The following is a 12470-nucleotide window of genomic DNA, read 5'->3' on the forward strand; positions in this document are numbered from 1 at the left end:
GTTCCATAAATTAGAGTAAATTCATAAAATAGAAAATCATGAAGTCTTTTACAAAGGCTAGTTATGAGCTGTTGATAAGTGGACTTTTGGTCCTGTCCAAAATGTTCACTGAGACATTTGGTCCACACCAAAATTTGGTCCTGTCAAGAATGTCCATGAGTGTATCAGGTCCATGTCAAACAACCCTTGATATTTGATCCTCTTAAAACCTCTACCCTCAGAAAGCATCTCTGGGTTCCAATAGCCTATAACATTTATTTATATTTTTGGTTTATAGAATTACTATGTAAAAATACCATCCACCATGTTTTATTGGTCCAATAATTGTGTTAGGTCTATATTGCCACTAATAACTCTTTTTGCTTTAGTAACCTAGCTGGTAATCATGTAGGTAGATGGGCTTGGGATCAAACCATGCAGAAAAGCTGGATTTATATTAATTATATTTACCAAGGAAGAATCCTACAGTTATAGAAATATGCTGAGAATAACTCGAGGATGGACTCTTGTGATGCACGGTGTATTAATAGGTTACTGGGCTTTTGGTTGGCTGTAGCTGGATTGTTCAATAAGGGTGGAGCTTGAAAGAAGGAGCTTGGTCAAGCTTCTGGGTAAAACAGATAGAAAATACTTTGAGGCAAATTTTCCATAAATTGTCTTCCTTTTTTTGGGAGGCGTGAGAAGGGGTCAAGTGATCATAGCTGTCATGAGGGAGATTGTTGTTATTCAGTAACCAAGTTATTTCTGACTGTTTGCCACCCCATGGACTGCAGCACACTAGGCTTACCTATTTCTTCACCATCTCATGGAGTTTGCTCAAACTCATGTCCACTGAGTGATGCTATCTAGCCATCTTATCCCCTGCTGCTCCCTTCTCCTCCTACCCTCAATCTTTCCCAGCATCAGGGTCTTTCTGAATGAGTTGGCTCTCTGCAATAGGTAGACAAATTATTGGAGCTTCAGCTTCAGCATTAGTCCTTTCAGTGAATAGTCATGGTTGATTTCCTTTAGAATTGACTGGTTTGATCTCCTTGCAATCCAAGGGACTTTCAAGCATCTTCTCTAGCACCACAGTTTGAAAGCATCATTCTTTGGTGCTCAGCTTTCTTTATGGTCCAACTCTTGCACTCATACATGACTACTGAAAAAACCACAGCTTTGACTATATAGACATTTGTTGCCAAAGTGATGTCTCTGATTTTTAATATGCTGTCTAGTTGCATCATAGCTTTTCTCCAAGGAGGAAGCATCTTTTAATTTCATGACTGCAGTCACCATCCACAGTAATTTTGGAGCCCAAGAAAAAATCTGTCACTGTTTCCACTTGTTCCCCGTCTATTTGCCATGAAGTGATGGGCCTGGCTGCCATAATCTTAGTTTTCTGTAGTTGAGTTTTAAGCCAGCTTTTTCACTCTCCTTTTTCACCCTCATCATGAGGCTCTTTAGTTCCTCTTTGCTTTCTGTCATTAGAGTGGTATTATTATCTGCGTATCTGAGGTCATTGAAATTTCTCCCAGCAATCTTGATTCCATCTTGTGCTTCATTCAGTCCAGCATTTCACATGATGTATTCTGCATACAAGGTGCAAATAAATAAGGTGACAATATAGAGACTTGATGTACTCCTCTCCCAATTGGGAACCAGTCTGTTGTTCTATGTCCTCTTCTAACTGTTGCTTCTTCACCTGCATGCAGGTTTCTTAGAAGGCAGGTTAGATGGTCTGATAGTCCCATCTTTTTAAGAATTTTCCAAAGTTTGTTATAATTCACACAGTCAAAGTCTTCAGCGTAGTGAATGAAGCAAAAGTAGATGTTTTTTTTTCTGGAATTCCCTTGCTTTTTCTATGATCCAGCAGATGTTGGCAATTTGATCTCTAGTTCTTCTGGCTTTTCTATATTCATGTTTTATATCTGGAGGTTTTGAGTTTATGTACTGCTGAAGCTTAGCTTGAAGGATTTTGAGCATAACCTTCCTAGCATGTGAAATGACTGCAATTAATTGTATGGTAGTTTGAACATTCCTTGGCATTGTCCTTCTTTGGGATTGGAATGAAAATCAACCTTTCCAGTCCTGTGGCCACTGCTGAGTTTTCTAAATTTGCTGGCATAGTGAGTGTGGCACTTTAACAGTATCATCTTTTAGGATGTGAAATAGCTCAGTTGGAATTCCATCACCTCCACTAGCTTTGATCTTAATAACGCTTCCTAAGGCCCACGACTTCATATTCCAGGATGTCTGACTCTAGGTGAGTGACCACAACATCATGGTTATCTGGATCATTAAGAGCTTTTTTTGTACAGTTCTGTGTATTCTTGCTACCTCTTAATATCTTCTGCTTCTGTTAGGTCCATACCATTTCTGTCCTTCATTGCACCCATCTTTGCATGAAATGTTCCCTTGGTATCTCTAATTTTCTTGAAGAGATGGCTAGTCTTTCCTATTCTATTGTTTTTCACTATTTCTTTTACATCATTCACTTAGGAAGGCTTTCTTATCTCTCCTTGCTATTCTCTGGAACTCTGCATTCACGTGAATATCTTTTACCTTCTCCTTTGCCTTTTCCTCTCTTCTTTTCTCAGCTATTTTTAAGGCCTCCTTAGACAGCCATTTTGCCTTTTTCATTTCTTTTTCTTTGAGATGGTTTTATTCACCATCTCCTGTACAATGTTATGAACCTCTCTCCACAGTTCTTCAGGTACTCTGTCAGATCTAATCCCTTGACTCTATTTGCCACTTCTACTGTATAATCATAAGGGATTTGACTTAGGTCATACCTGAATGACTTAGTAGTTTTCCTCAATTTCTTCAATTTAAATCTGAATTTTGCAATAAGGAGCTCATGATTTGAGCCACAATCAGCTCCAAGTCTTGTTTTTGGTGAATGTATTGAGCTTCTCCAACTTCAGTGAATACCCAGCATCTAATTATCACCCCTCCGCCGACCTCCACACACAACTATTCCGTTGCTCAAGGTTATTGGGCAATATTTCCCTTGAATTGATGTCCTACAGAGGCACAACTACAGTAGCCTGCAAGAGCTTCCTACTGCTATTTGGGAAAATGTTAGTTGATATGACTTCCACACTTACCTCTCAATCACTGTGGACCACCATGCCCTCAGCTGGTGCCTACCTACTGGTGATTCAGCCTGGTTGAACAGTGTGTCAGATGCATAAGATATCAGTAAGGTTTACCCAGCTAGTAAACCAGTAACCATGGGTCAGATGCCTGCAAAGAAATAACTTCTCCTCTTGCTTGGAAATGTGACACCTTTATTTGAAATTTCTAAGCAAAATATGGCAGAAATAGTGTACTCTCGGAAAGAAAAACCAGTGTTATATCTTAACGGTTTTTGTTACCATTTCCAGTCCTTAACAGTAATTATAGTAAAGCTACTGAAGCTGTGAAAAGAGGAGAATCTTCTACACTAGATATATAAAGTCAAGACTTGGAAAACATTTCAGTTATTCAAGGTAAGACAGGAAAACATCAGCACAACATTGGTCTTGAAGGGGAAGTAAGAGAACATGGAATATGTTAAAATGACAGAATAAGAAGCAAATGCAATACCATCGCAAGTACTATGAAGACCTCATCATGATATTTATGATGAAGCGGTCCTTTTGATACTATCAGAAAGAAACTCATTAAAGAGGAAAGTAAACAGAATTTAAAACAAACGTCAACCCCTGAACCCCACTTCATTGCATGGAGCTGAAATTCCAGAGGAGTATTCCAGTAACCAGTAGAGACCCAGTTCTTATGCATGGTTCCAGTGCTCGAGATAAGGAAATAATTATTTTTTATGGCTATATTCAACACAAGTGCCAGTACAACATTACTCAGCGATGGCACCTTCAAGATGGCACCAACACAGTTCACTCGGTTATTTACTGTGCACTGTGTACTATTGGGTGAAAATATGCCATTGATTTATGCACTAGCAGTGAAAAGGCAAGGACACACTTATAGATAGTCAAATGAGAAAATACTTGCATTTGTACAGAAAGAAATCTCAATAATAACCTTTCATTGTGCCTAATGAATTTTGAGATTTGCAAATATGAATGTGATTTGACAACACCGGTCAAATGCAAGTGGAAAAGGGTGCTTGATTCACTTTTCACTATCACTGTGGTGAAAACTTTCTTTGTGTCTGAATTTGAGAATATGATAACAGAAAGTAACACCCATGTGTGTGTATCCCTGTTATCTGCACTTCTACCTGTGTCTTTGGGAGATGTAAATGAAATTTTGGGGTACATTGTGGAAATTGCAGGAAAAAAGGTGGATGACCTAATGGATCATGTGGTGAGTGTACATGTCTGTGGAAGCCTTGGCAGAGGCATAAGACCACAAGTTCTAAGATTTCCACCAGAAACTTGGAATATTTTTATATCAGCACTGAACAGCAGTCACAGAACAAACAACACAGTGGAAGGCTGTCATAGCAAATTTCAAAAGCTGATGGTAATACATCATCCTTCAGTTTGGAGTTTTTTTTTTTGTTTGTTTGTTTTTAAGTGTTAAATGAAGAAAAGCAAAGCGTTACGATTCAGGTCCTTGGCGGTCACACTCAAATATGGCCACCAGCTTCATGACAATACTAACAAAATAAATGCATATAATGAAAATTGTTGACAGATATCCTCTTGAGAAATCTGTATGCAGGTCAGGAAGCAACAGTTAGAACTGGACATGGAACAACAGACTAGTTCCAATTAGGAAAAGGAGTACGTCAAGGCTGTATATTGTCACCCTGCTTATTGAACTTATATGCAGAGTACATCATGAGAAACGCTGGACTGGAAGAAGCACAAGCCGGAATCAAGATTGCCGGGGGAGATATCAATAACCTCAGATATGCAGATGACACCACCCTTATGGCAGAAAGTGAAGAGGAGCTAAAAAGCCTCTTGATGAAAGTGAAAGAGGAGAGTGAAAAAGTTGGCTTAAAGCTCAACATTCAAAAAACGAAGATCATGGCATCCGGTCCCATCACTTCATGGGAAATAGGGGGAAACAGTAGAGACAGTGTCAGACTTTATTTTTTTGGGCTCCAAAATCACTGCAGATGGTGAATGCAGCCATGAAATTAAAAGACACTTACTCCTTGAAAGAAAAGTTATGACCAACCTTGATAGTATATTCAAAAGCAGAGACATTACTTTGCCGACTAAGGTCCGTCTAGTCAAGGCTATGGTTTTTCCAGTAGTCATGTATGGATGTGAGAGCTGGACTGTGAAGAAGGATGAGCGGCTGAGCGCCGAAGAACTGATGCTTTTGAACTGTGGTGTTGGAGAAGACTCTTGAGAGTCCCTTGGACTGCAAGGAGATCCAACCAGTCCATTCTGAAGGAGATCAGCCCTGGAATTTCTTTGGAAGGAATGATACTAAAGCTGAAACTACAGTATTTTGGCCACCTCATGCAAAGAGTTGACTCATTGGAAAAGACTCTGATGCTGGGAGGGATTAGGGGCAGGAGGAGAAGGGGATGACCCGGGATGAGATGGCTGGATGGCATCACAGACTCGATGGACGTGAGTCTGAGTGAACTCCGGGAGTTGGTGATGGACAGGGAGGCCTGGCGTGCTGTGATTCATGGGGTCGCAAAGAGTCAGACACAACTGAGAGACTGAACTGACTGACTTATACTGGATATAAAACCAATGATCAGGCCAATACATCCTTGAGAGCAATCACTCAGTGACTTAAGAGTAATCCTGATGAACGTGACTAGGAAGAACAAGAGTAAATGTGAAAGCCAAAATTCATCATGAATTACAATAAAATAATGCAAAATACAGCTTTAACTCAGTTAAAATTTGTATCATTTAATGAATAATGGACCAAAATTCTCAATAGACATTTTGAAAGCAATAAATGTCCTGCAAGAGATCTATTAAACTGGTACAGAATTCTCTACATATATAGTATAATTTCAATCTAAATAAAAATCACACCACTTATTAATGATCTATTGTGTACGGCCCAGGAACTATAGCTAATAATAGATGTCTTTTACTTTCTCTACACTTTTCTGTGTTTTCTATAATGGAGATGTACTCTTTCTACAAGAAGAAAAACAAAATGTTATAAAACAGAAAAATATGCGCAAAAAGGAAATTAAAGGGCAATGGCTATCTGTAAACCATAAGCACATCTAGGTTAAATAATTAGCCCATGTTTCTAATTTTTGAATATTTTCATTGTTTTCTAAATTTATAAAATGAATATGCACTATTTTGGGAACATCAACAGTGTCTACCCAAATAACAGGTTTTTGAGTCAAATAGACTCAAAATCCCATCTGACAGTGAAAAATCATTTCTGTGAATTTGGACAAGCTATTTAACCTCTCAGAATTTGTTAACACATTTGTAAAACAGATGTACCAAAATGTCTTCAAGTTTGTTTGTTTCGTTTTTTCGGAAAAATAAAACGAGGGAAATAAATCACATGAAATGGCTTACTGCAATCTGTCATAGAATAAGTCTTCTTTAAATTCTCCCTTCTTATCCCTTCTCTTATTTCCTGCCACCTTCCACTGCATCAGTTTTTCTGCACTGGGGAAAAAAAAAATTACATTTGTCTAGTAGTACTTGGTTAAATTTCAAACAATCATATAAAGGATAGCAATTTTAGCAGAATTTTAAGAATAGCAGGACAAAATTGATCAATGAAAACTGGACAGGATTTATATTCCCTTTGTTACTGAACTTTAATATTTTTAATGACTTTGTATTTATAGAATTTCAATTTCAATATTTTCTAGACATGGGAATCTACTGAGTTATTGCAAATGTGTTCAATGTTCATTTCAATTGAGATATAAATGATAATTCCTTTATGTTGACAAAGGGATAGAATTTGAAATTATGTCCATTTTCCTACTTCCTTCTATCCTTTAAAGATAACCATCATCTAGGATACCATCTTCTATGTCAGTTGCACATTTTCTGATGGGTCAGCCATAGTGCAGAACAGAGAAATTATTATAGGGAGCCATAGAAACCAGTGACTTTCTAAATTTTAAAGCAGTCCCACAATTATTCTCAGTAGTTAAGCACTCTTTCCCCTAAAGTGTCATTGTATATTCAGTTTAAATATTAGCTCACTTTCTATAATGGCAGTGCTCTTAAAGAAATTTTATGTAAGTGCATTTGGAAAGCTAGTTATTTAATGTTGTCCTATGGTGAATTCTTTATTAAAATAAAGACTTGTTACCAAATTTACCTTTTCTTGTATGGGGTTTTGTTTAATGAGGCATATCCACATTGATCCCTGCTGAATGAAAAGGCATTATTTCACAGACTGGTGGAAGTTTCTAAGGAGAGGCACTGCCTTCACTGTAGGCTTGTCAGTCTCTCTTTGTATCACCCTGACACCTGAATAGTGATATATCAGGCTGGGAAGGTAGGGATAGGTCCAGTAACTGACCTGAAACTTACCATAGGTCTAGAGAGTTCAGTCCTATCCCAGAGACTGGTGAGTAATGTTGTTCTAAGAAGGAACAAAGCTGAGGATCAGTGAGGTCAGGGAGTCAGTAAGAGAATTCTAGTGAGCTGGGGGATGGTGGGAAGGGCAGGGTACTGAATATCTCCCAGAACTTGGGACTGTTGGCTGCTCAGGCTGGTTCTTCATTGTCTACTGACAGTCAACACCTCTAAATTCCCAATTGTTATTTTTGAACAATAGGAAATCACAGTTCTCTATGATACACTGATATATTGGTAAGTGTTTAACAATCTGCTGGGAAGAGGGTTTGGGGGTGAAAGTGGAAAGAGCGTTTATTTGTAGCTTCTGCTGATTTCCATGGATTCAATACTTTGGTGACAGCTGATTTCAAGCTGCGAGTGTGAGTCATTGGACAAGCTGTTGGTAGAAATGGGAGACCTCAACTCTTACCAGCTAGTTTGAGATGGCTCTGGGAACATTATATTACCTTTTCTTGCTTGAGGTTATGTCTGATGTATTGGAATACTGGAATATTCTCAAACTTTTACTTTTTAATCTCTGCCTCAACATACTTTCTCTTTCTTTTCCTCTGTCTCTCTCCTTTTTTTTTTTTAATCTTCATCCCTTCTCTCCCCAACCCTCTCCTGCTTTTCTCCAGTTTTCAGTTAACTAGTGAATCATCTACAAATATTTATCCCATAAAATAGCCCCAGGGTTATTGGTCATGTTGTTCCTTTCAGCAGATTTTAACATTCTTTTTTCCCCCTAAAACAATGAATTGCCATATTCCTGTCTTTATTGACACAGAGATCTTTTCCTTCTGGTATGCTTTCTTAACACCTAAGTGATGTTAGCAAAAAGTTATTATTTTCTATTCCATTAGCAATATGTCAATAATTCTTATATTTTAATCTTCATTCATATACTACTATATGAAGTAGAACATGTGATATGAAATAGTTTCATATGATAGTACTTGAATCTTCCAGTATTTGTTAGATGCAGCATTGGGTACTATGAGACCTATGAACAGCAATGAGATGACAGCCTGGCCTAAAATTTAATTGACAAGAAAACAATAACATACAGTAAAAAGTAGAGAAATTTATGGGAGTAAATAGAAACAGATGCTAAATTCCACAGAAGATTACAGCAATTTAAAACTGACTGCCCTCAGAAATGTTTTGTTCGGCTTGTATAGTGTTTTTCAAATTTTCAACCAGTTCCAAATTTCAATTTTACATGAAAGTTAGATATTATAATTCAGTGGGATAAATGGGATTATTTGGGAATCTTAGCCCCACACTGGAGAAGGTAGCAACATCTTGAGTTTATAATCTTCCTTAATTCCATAGATATAAATCTGTAAACTCATTTGCCTCAATATCTGGGCCAATCCTTCCTTTCCATGATGGGGATTTGTGAAATTTTTGTTCACTATTCACCTGATTCAGCATAAAGCCAGCTTTGGTGGTTTAGGATTTGTATCCTAATCCTCATAATGCTTCTTCTTTTCAACTAAGAATGAATCTCTACTTGGGGCCATTTTCAAATCTATCCAGGCCAGTCTCCTTTTCTTCATGTCCCCTCTTCATGATGATACCTGAAACCCAGAGTTTGTCAGGGAGAAGTTAGGCATAAACTACTAGCATAGTCTCAGTGTTCCCTGCTCATTGGCTGGACTGAACATGCTACTATCTCTGGTTGAACAGTCTATGACAACTACTTTTTCCTATTTATACCATCTTACCAGATATAACCTGCCAATTATAATCATCTCACGAAGTTCAATTAGTTTGAGTGGGGTTGAATCTGGATTCTGTGGAAACAAGTTTGGACCAAGATTTTTAAGGGGCGTCAACCACCTTCCAAAGAAAATATTCAGTATGATTCTGCTGACACTTTTCATTAAATAAAATGAAATGTGGAGATGCTCTAGCACTGAAAAATGAGTCTTCAGCACTTTAAAGCATTTAAAGCATCACTATAGTTCATGTTTAATATAGCCTTTATATTTGTCTTAGAAAGTGTTTCCATTTCTGCATCCCCTATCATTTGCTATTGAATCTGCAAACTCTAACACATGTTCATTGTTCACATTTCCAGACATTGCCAATGGGAGCTGAGAAAGGAAGAGAAAAAGAAAAATCTGTGTTTAATATATATTAAAATGAATATTCCTCTCATAAATATACCAGTATGCCACCTACAACCCACAGCAATTTTTTCCTCATACTTTACAGCTTCTCTTCTTTTTCCTTCTCTTTTATCTTTCTTCTCTTTCTTCTTAATCATTGTCCTCTTGCTCATCTCCTTTTCTTTCCTTTTCCTTGATTGCTGATGAGTTGTCTTTTCTTTCTGTTTGAAAGTAGCTAAAACAAGAACATTATCATGTTAGATTCTAAGTGGAACTTCAACCTCAAGACTAATAAAAGTCGTGTGGTTCTTCAAGAAATTCCCAATAGTGGGGTGGTGTATTTAGCTCAATTATTTTGGACATGAAGCAGTTCATACAGTAGCATGATAGTGTCTGTAACTATTTACCTAATTACTACTTAACATAGGACAGTATGTATTATCATCAATATATGTAAATATTTTCACAAATCCCAAAAAGTATATAGATCCTTATTCAGGACTGGTGCCTTGATTCATTAAAAAATCATCATTTGTTTCTTAATTTTTTTTTTGTTTGTTCTGGAGAACTGCAATAATTTTTATATTAAGGGAAAATTATAGTCAAGCTTGTAGTTTCACAGGAGGAAATAAATATGGACTGGATTCAGTGGAAGTAATGTTCTTGTGATGTAATGAAGTAATGAAGGTGATGGAGAATCTTACCAGCTCTGTGTCCTATTTAATATTCTTGCTCAATGGACCTCCTAGGATCAGATATATAGTGGTAAACAGAAGAGAATTCGGAATGACAAGAATGATTTGTGAATCAAAGCAGCCAGCTAAAGGAATGATGAGCATGCTCAACTCAGTAATGTTGAAGAATACAATTTTTTTATAGAATGTGACTCAAGAAAGAGCTCAATAAGGTGAAAAGTCAACTTTAGTTATTTGGAGATGATCATGCCGTTAATTATACTAACTCATATTTTATATTACTTTATAAAATATATCCTTCCCTTTTACTCTTTCAGCAAGCATTTTAGGTAAAATAAAACTATATTTCATTCATGCAGATGTGGAAACTGAGGCCTGGAGAGGATGTATTTTACCCAAGGATGAGCAAATAATGAATGCTGAAGTGGAGAAGAAAATCGAGGTCTACTGGTTCTACATGTGTTAGTGCTGCTGTCCAGATACTATAAATAAATAATAAAGACTAGTTGGTCACTGAAACCAAAGTGCAAAGAGAATGGGATGACTAAAATAAATAGCAATTATGTAATATTGTACATAATATGTATATAAATTATGGGAGATACTATTATAAAGTATAGAACAATTATATAATATCATACATAATATTTATATAATATTATGGTACATAATATTATAAGCATATAGCAATTATATACTGTAGTAGGGAAAATATGTTAACCCTCTGACATCAGTTTCCTACTGAATTCTTTGGAAATGCTTAGCTTGGGCCATTTGAAGCTGAAATTGAAAAGACTGGGTAAGGCCCAGGCTGCCCCTGAGGATAATAGAAGATAGACTGGGTGATCTGTTAAATGTGACTGGCTCAAGTCTGGAGGATTCAAATGGCTCTTGTTGTATTCATTAGAAACAGGTTTGCTTAACAGTCTCTAGAGCTCCCTGAGAATGGAGCTGACATTTGCAAATGATAGGCTTAGGAACTTTCTTCCCTCCACAAGTCCCCTTTTTCTATTGTTCTTTTTCCTCCGAGCTTTCCTTCTGGATGTTGGTAAATCTCTAGGAAATGCACTTGTGTTTTCTGTTGTCACATCTCATCAGTGCCTTGCAAGGGGGGTTTGCAGGGGAGATGAGGGAGAACCAGGAAGGAGAGAATGCCCTGGGCTGAAATGGCAGCAGCATGCAAATGAATGCCAACCCTGTGAACATTTCCCAAGCAGTCACATTTTATTACAACCAAATTATGGGATGCAATTCCTAGAAAATGGCTAAAGAAGGACAAAAAAAGGAAAAGTGACCATGCATGATTTATTCTTGATAGACTCACTGTTGAAATAGCAAGTACTATAATTTAGTTCTTTCTATCCTTCAATAAATGCATGCATATTTACTAACTATGCTTACCATGCTAGGTAGGAAATAGAGGTGCATACATGTGTATATTAATTTTTATATCTCCACCCCATTTTTTGTTCTTTACCACCACAGTTCTATTATAAATCTTCAAATTTAAGTAGTTCCCTGGGCAACCAACAATTATAAAATATTTTAGCTCAGAAATGCAATCCCAGATATTTGCATATTTAACCAGGAACAAACTCAGATATTTGTCAATGACCACACTCATCCTAGTGACTATTTAAAAATATATATATATATTCCTATGAATAGCTCTTATAAAATTTTTTATTTGCTAAATCTCTGATGGGAGATTCTGATGACAGCCAGGTTTGGAATTATGGGATAAAACACATACCTCAGGTAATGACAAATTGGTAAAAGCAATTAATTACTTTAAAAGCTTGTAAGGCTGCACCAAATAATAATTGTAGCTTTTGCAAGATTAAATTTGTGACTAAAATTCAGGAATAAACTATATGTCTATTGGATAAAGAATATTTTAATAAATATTAAACATGGAGAAAAGGGGAATAGTATACAATACTTCAGAGAAGTACTGAGGAGCTCAATCCAAAGTGGTTGAGATGTGGTTCCTACCTTTCATATGCTTTCAGTCTGCTGAGGAAATCTTGTATAAACTTTTAGTGGTATATAAAGTAGTATGTGCTAGAATTTGTGTATACATGAACAAAGAACTGTAGGAGCAGAAAAGGGAGAGAAACAGGCTTAGCCTCAGAGCAGAGGGGAAAGGCTTCACAGAGGAAATCTGCTGAATGTAAAAG

The sequence above is a fragment of the Capricornis sumatraensis genome, chromosome 2 (genome assembly GCF_032405125.1).
Source record: "Capricornis sumatraensis isolate serow.1 chromosome 2, serow.2, whole genome shotgun sequence".
Taxonomy (NCBI): domain Eukaryota; kingdom Metazoa; phylum Chordata; class Mammalia; order Artiodactyla; family Bovidae; genus Capricornis; species Capricornis sumatraensis.